General features: G+C 43.5%; 1 pseudogene; it reads right to left on the bottom strand.

The window, feature by feature from the left end:
* Window positions 1-376: 376 nt before the first annotated feature.
* On the bottom strand, window positions 377-467 carry LOC117095997 (annotated as a pseudogene).
* Window positions 468-7,399: the final 6,932 nt, after the last annotated feature.

Genomic DNA, 7,399 nt, shown 5'->3' with positions numbered 1-7,399 from the left:
TTGACCTTATTTCTCTGATAACACTTAAGGGCCTGGTCATAACCTTCTTACCCTACAATACAAAGACAAAACAAACAAAAAACCATGGTCTTTGGAGAACAAGCCGTGAGTTAAAGCCAGGCTGGTCACACACTAACTTTGTGAACTTGGGCAAGTTACTGAACATCTGGCTTCAGTACTGTCATTAATAAAATAGAACGCATCTCTCATCAGCCACGTGAGACACAATAAAACATTAGCTTCCTCTAGACACTCATGGCAACTTAAGATCACTAATTCTTCTAGGAGACAAGGAATCTTACTCTTTTCCCTTTGTTTTGAGATCATGAGATCATAAAATAGTTTGCATCTACTTTCGATTTTTTCTTTCTTCTTTAAAATTTTAAAAACATGTCATCCTTATGCAGGGGCCATGCTAATCTTCTCTGTATCATTCCAATTTTAGTATACTGCTGCCAAAGTGAGCACCTACTTTGGATGTCTACAATCACCCGGTGATACAGAGATAATCCCTGCTCAGATTGCTTTACAGGTAAGGAAATTAAGGCTAAATGACATAGTCATTAAGGAATGGGCCTTAAATCTCTCAAAACTGTGAATTCATTTTATCACAAAAATATAAAGCTTGTTTTTCCTTTTCTTTCAGAGACAGGGTCTAGCTCTGTTGCCAATGCTAGAGTGCAGTGGCATGATCATAGCTCACTGCTGCCTTGAACTGCTAGGCTCAAAAGATCCTCCTGTCTCAGCCTTCTGAGTAGCTAGAACCATAGATACATGCCACCAGGCCTGACTAATTTTCATTTTTATTTTTGTAGAGACAGGGTTTTGTTATGTTGCCCAGGCTGGTCTCAAACTCCTGGGCTCAGGTCATTCACCCGCCTTGGCCTCCCAGAGTGCTGGGATTATAGGTGTGAACCACTGCACCTGGCCCCTGGCCCCTAAGTTTTTTTTTTTTTTTTTTTAAGGTATATTATTAGAGATGTAGAAATGAAGGCCATGAGATTAAACAGTTCCCCACTCACCTAGAGGACCTCTCATCTCTCATTTCTACTGTATGATGTTTCTGCCATTTGTTGTGCAATTAATTAGAAAAAGGCAAAGCCAGGATTCAAACCCAGATACTCTGGTAGCTATTTTGTAGTGTTTTCACTTAGTCTTTAACAGTTCATTTTCTCCATTTATATGATAAATAGGGTCAGAGATAGTAAACAACTTGTCTAAATTCTCATAATGTAACGGTAGAACATAGAATTCATCTTGGATCTGCTGTTTTCCAAAGCCCATGATTTTCCATGTTAGGCTACCACAATCCGAGGACCTTTCTGCACAGCAGGAACAGAGTGACAGAAGGAATCTCCACTAGATTTCAGCATCCTGGAGTTCCAATCCCAGTTGTTCCACTAAATCTGGGTCAGTTACTTGGCCTCCCCAAACCTCAGGTAGCGGGCAGTAATGTTCCCCCTGCCCTATCTTCAATATTAGAGGAAGTGGGTCAAGGTGGGCATGGGGGTTTGTGCTGACAACAGCCATGCAGTTGGAATCTCTCCTGGGCTCTTGAGGAAAACTCTATTCCTTATTCCTTCTTTTTACATGGCAGCAGCAGAGTACTAAATACCTCCCCAAAGAGCTCCAATTGCTTGAATGTGTGTTAATGTCACTTCCTGTATGTTGGTATTTGTATTTTTCAAAGCAAGGGGAAGACCAGGGAACAGAGTCCATGAGGCAGACCTGGGGAAAAGTGCCATGTCTGGAAGGAAAAGATCCTCTTGTCCTTAAGCTGGGAAGCCAGAGCTTCCCATTCCAGACTTCTGCACAGGTCTGCAGGGGAAAGAGCCATGGCCCCCTAGGGTATTTATTCTATCCTGTTCTAGAAAGGGAGCTCACTACCTCAGAAAAATTGATCAGGAGTGGAACGGTAAGTTCAGCAGTGTCCTGCCTTGAGTGAAACGGTCCATTCATCATGTAAACGCTCTGCTGCTGGCTTTGTGTCTTGGATTGGCATCCCCCGGAGTTTGACTTGGTGATATAGGAGGGACAGCAAAAAGTCCATCATTACCTAGAGAATGTGGCAAGAAAGAGGTCCCATGTGCTGCCCAAGAGGGATCCTGGGCACAGCCACGGCACACTGGCTGCAGGCCAGATTTAGATTTCCTGGACTGTAGAAATCACGTGGGCTCCCTGTCCTCCACCCATTTGGGGACCTTAAAAGGAAGAAAGCTAGCTTTGCAGAGTACATGGCTAGGCCCTGGATTTCCACAAGAAATACAGATGGCTTAAAAATGTTGGAATTCTGTGATAACGTGGCTTACTTTAACACAGTATACTTTTTAATGCATTAAATTAGCAAGGATTTTGTTCCCCTATTACAAGTCAGGAGAGTGGTTTCTGGAGAGAAAGAGGAGATGATTTGTCACTGAAAGGGGACAGGATGGGGATCTCTGAGAGGCTGGAAATGTCCTGTCTAGTAACGTGGGTCTTGTCACACAGGTGTGTCTATTTTGTGGAAATGTGTCAAGCTATCACAGTAATGATCTGTGCAGTTTTCTATGTATGTTACTCTAAAAGAAAATTTTCTTAACATTAAGGTGTTTTTGGTTTTAGTGTTTTAACAAGAATGGGCACCCAGTGCTAGACAGGCTGCAACGAAATCATGGTGAGACCAAAGGCTGTCATACATCTTTTTTAGAGCGGTGGAGCCAATAGAAGTCATGAGCTTTGGTACTGTTCATATTCTTTGTCCTATACTTTCGGAAGTCTCTTAAATATCCCAGAACACAGATGAATATTTATGTACCAACAAATCCATCACAGTGTAAGCAAAAGTTGAAAATATGCTAAATGTTAAACAACAGAGAAAAGAAGGGTGTATTTATGATAAAGTGTTAGTCATTAAACTGAGTACTTAATAAGTGCAGTTTCCCATGCAATTATGAGGCAGAATGTAAAATTTATGTTTCTTTAGTTTCAACTATATTAAAACACTTGGAGTCTCATAGTAAATAAAGACCTGGTTTTTCTTAAGAAACAACATTAAGTATATCTTTAAAAGCTCAGTAAATAAGCTAGAAGTTACTTGCTTCCTGAACAAACCTGATGATTGGGCATTATAAAAACCCCACCCCCACACACTGCCAATGAAAATATAAAATGGGGGAGCCACTTTGGTCTGTCGTTTGGTAGTTCTTCAAATGGTTAAACATGGAGCTATCATATGACCCAGCCGTTCCACTCCTAGGGATATACTCAAGAGGAATGAAACATACATCCACACAAAAACTTACACATGAATGTTGACAGCAGCATTAATGGCCCAAAAGCAGAAACAACTCAAATGTCTGTCCACCAATGAATGGATACACACAAAGTAGTATATTCATCTAATGAAATATTATTTGGTAATAAAAAGAAATGAAGCCTGATGATGCGTCGTGACCTGGATGAAACTGGGAAGCACTGTGCTAACTGAAAGAAGCGCTGTATGATTCCATTTACAAGAAATATCCAGAACAGGCCGGGCCGGTGGCTCACATCTCTAATTCCAGCACTTTGGGAGGTCGAGGAGGGCGGATCACTTGAGGTCAGGAGTTCAACACCAGCCTGGCCAACATGGTGAAACCCCATCTCTACTAAAAATACAAAAATTAGCCAGGCACGGTGGTGCAGGCCTATAATCCCAGCTACTCGAGAGGCTGAGACATGAGAATTGCTTGAACCCGGGAGGCAGAGGTTGCAGTCAGCTGAGATCATGCCACTGCACTCCAGCCTGGGCGACAGAGTGAGACTCCATCACACACACACACACACACACACATACACACAAACACACACACAAAATCCGGAACAGGCAAATCCAGACACAGAAAGATCAGTGGTAGGGTTGGGGAGAAATGGAGAGTAGCTTCTAATGAGTACAGTCTTTTGGGGGTGGGGAGAGAATATGGAAATGTTATAACATTGATTGTGATAGATGCACACTCGGTGACTTCTGTGACTAAAAATCATCAAATGGCACTTTCAGTGGGCGAACTGGATGGTATGTGAATTATATTGCAGTAAAGCTGTTAAATACACACACACACACACAGTAACTAGTAACTCACTCACTTTCTATCTCTGTCTCCTCCCCTCTCTGGATAACGCAGAAATGTGCATACAAACCTTCAAACCTTTCAGCCCTTACTCCGCCCCTGCCTTCTGGTGGAGGTGGAGGAGGGCTTCTGCCAAGTCCACATTTCAGCCTGGTCTCATTCCTCATCGTCCCACAGGATTCATCCTCACCACTTCAGTTCCTGGGGTCTCATGATGGGAAACAGGGCTAGCAAAGGCCAGAAAGAAGCACAATGGAGGATGGTTTTCTGAACCCTCCCTGAAAACCAAAGTGGCTGAAGGAAACAGCAGCAGACTCATGAGAAGCAAGGGGCTTTTGGCCGGGTGCAGTGGCTCACGCCTGTAATCCCAACACTTTGGGAGGCCGAGACGGGTGGATCACTTGAAGTCAGGAGTTCGAGACTAGCCTTGCCAAAATGGTGAAACCTCGTCTCTACTAAAAATACAAAAATTAGCCAGGTGTGGTGGCGTGCATCTGTAATCCCAGCTACTCAGGAGGCTGAGGCAGGAGAATTGCTTGAGCCCAGGAAGCAGAGGTTGCAGGCTGCAGTGAGTCAAGATCACACCACTACACTCCAGCCTGGGTGACAAAGTGAGACATTTAAAAAAAAAAAAAGAAGAAAGGGGCTTTTGAGAAGTACTGCTAAAGGACCACAATTCCCCTCATGGCACACGTAATCTAAGGAATTCAGTAGAACTTTGTTATTTTGAATTATTTTTGTTTTTCAATGGACCCCTCAGATTAAACTACATGGCTGTTTTGTAATCGCATGCACTGAAAGTTTACACCTTAAATACATATCTTCTTGACACGATTCCCATTATCTTATATATACACGGTATATATAAGGAGAAAGCAGCCAGAAATGCCGTGGGCTTTGGCTTAACAAGACAGAAGGGCAAAGCCACAGTTGGTAAAGTCATGATTGTTGAAAGGTTCTTTATGATAAAATGTTAAATTTCCTCAAAGTCATAGGATTATGGAACTCTCTTCTTCATGCTTACCTGTACTTTCCAAGTTTTACATGAACAATGAACGTCTAGTAGGTAAACCACTAATGAAGTTTCCTTAGTGCTACGGCCACACTTGAGTGCTACTGAATAGTAGATCCCGCGGAAAAGTATAGAACCAGAGAATACAATGTCTTAGGTCAGAGCATATTGAGGTTTCCAGCAACCTAAGCTTGAATCAGAGTCCTGGCCTCTGTGAGTTGGTCCCAAGGCCCATGGTCAGTGCTTGCCTCCAGCTCCAGCTTCCCGTTTGGGAGAGGCCTTGATTTCCAAGAGCTGAGCTCCTAGATTTTGGAGAAGATTTTCTATGGACAGCACAGACTCAAGAACAAAAGTACTGTGTCAGGAGGCTAGATCTGACTTCTAAACCTGTTCAGTTACCAGAGAGATGAGTAATTCCCTTACTCATAAACGGAGGGATGGTTAAGGGAACTAGAAACATTTAGACTGAAGACTTAAAAGTGGCCAACTAACTTCAGAATGGTAGAGGGTCAACACTTGGGAGAGCCCTAGTGGACAGCCCAAGGATATCCCTCCCTGAAGTTAGAGGGAGGCAAGTTTCTTGGTTTAGGAAGATTATTCCAATTGCAACTACCAGAGATGCCCACCCCTGAGTGGACTGCCTCCTGACACTGTCCCACCTTCACCCGAAGCTGGATCTCACTGCTTCAGATGCTCAGAAAGCCCTTCAGTTATCAGGAAAGGGCTGGACCAGATCTTCCCTGCCATCTCTCTACCCCGACCTCCCGATTCCACAGTACAGGGCTCCTTACACGGATTTCAGTTTATCTTTTATCAGAGCATGTTCCCTTATAGTCCCCAGACTAACATGCAGCTCCAAAAAAACCACTGTTTGATTCAGCGAACTGTTGATTGCCAGTCCCTGAGCCGAAAGTGTCTGTTTCTGGAACTCAATGTTTAGCCATTGCGACACCATTCAGGGGCTGCTGCCCTCTTGTGGAAATGAAGAATATGACTGCTTAGAAAAGAAATTAGATGCATTTGGAGGCTACTGTCTGTACACACACTCCCATCTTACCTTCCCCTAAAAGCTTAACTTTTTAGTGTGGGCCCTGAAGTTCTTAGGTCCAGAGAGTCAGGGCCTTTGGTTTATGTTCACGCTACCATTCTGTCCATCAGGATACGGAACTTTAGCCACAATGCAAAATCCTGGTTTCTAGCAAGATCGACATTTGTGAATGCCATTTTGATGCGTGGAGTGGCCTTTGGATGTTAACATCGTGCTTTGGGAAGAGCATTAGCCCAGGTTTAAAGACCCAGGTTCCAGCTCATGTTCTGCCATTCCCTTGTGACCCCAGACAAGCCATTTTCTAGTTGCATCTGCGGATAAAGGGCTATATGACCACTGTTACCTGGAATGCTGTAATTTATTAGATTTAGAAAATGCTCTAGCAGTTTGGAGATGAAATTCTTTAGAGAACAGTGGCATATCACATGTGCACTACTTGTAGCTGCTAATCACAGCAAAGAGCCATGGGCTTGATTCTAGGTTAGGGACCCTCAGCCTCCTGACCGAGGCATTGTTCACGTGTGCCTCGGCGTCAGGGAGAGCCACGGTCAGATGCTTTGCTTTTCCCTTAAGTAGAAATGCGGCAGACTGTTCAGGGAGGGTCCCACAATTCCTCGCCTTCACACGTGTCTGAAAAACATTTACTAAGTTTTCTGGACGAGTTTGGCCACTGGCTCAGGATGCAAAGCTCTGTGACCCATTAGTGACTGGAAGCGATTTCTCATTGTTTCCAAACATCAGTCACCCGCTCCTTGTTACCACTGCAGGGCTTCATATGGGAGGGGCAGCTGGGGACACCACATGGTTTGCCTGAGTGTGAGGCAGGTGTTCAACCCCAAACTGGAAAAATGGCTCGAAATAAAACTACAGTTGGTAGCTGAGTAAGGAACATGACTGTTGCATTTAAGAAAACTACTCACTTCCTTCTACTTAAGTTGCCCCACAAAGGATAATTTTCCCTCAAGAACTGCCTTGCCAAGTTTTTCTTGTTGTAGTCTCTAAGTGCTATTTTAAATGTAGTCTGGGGAACTATTATCTGTTGGCTCCTAATACTGAATTAAGCTAACTCTCTCTTACGAGAGTAACAGAAAATTTCAAGAGCACAGGATGCTTTGTTGACCTCAGATGATTTGTACCCCCACACTTGGTAAAAATAAAACATCTTAGCGAGGTATTTATGACATTAGTCTGAAAACATTTTTTCACTTACACGAAATCTTACACAACGAAGTGGCCGTCAACTGCAAGGAT

Source organism: Trachypithecus francoisi, unplaced genomic scaffold (assembly GCF_009764315.1).
Source record: "Trachypithecus francoisi isolate TF-2019V2 unplaced genomic scaffold, Tfra_2.0 Contig01440, whole genome shotgun sequence".
NCBI lineage: Eukaryota > Metazoa > Chordata > Mammalia > Primates > Cercopithecidae > Trachypithecus > Trachypithecus francoisi.
Note: the sequence above shows the minus strand (reverse complement) of the source record. Positions and strands in the feature narration are given on the sequence as shown.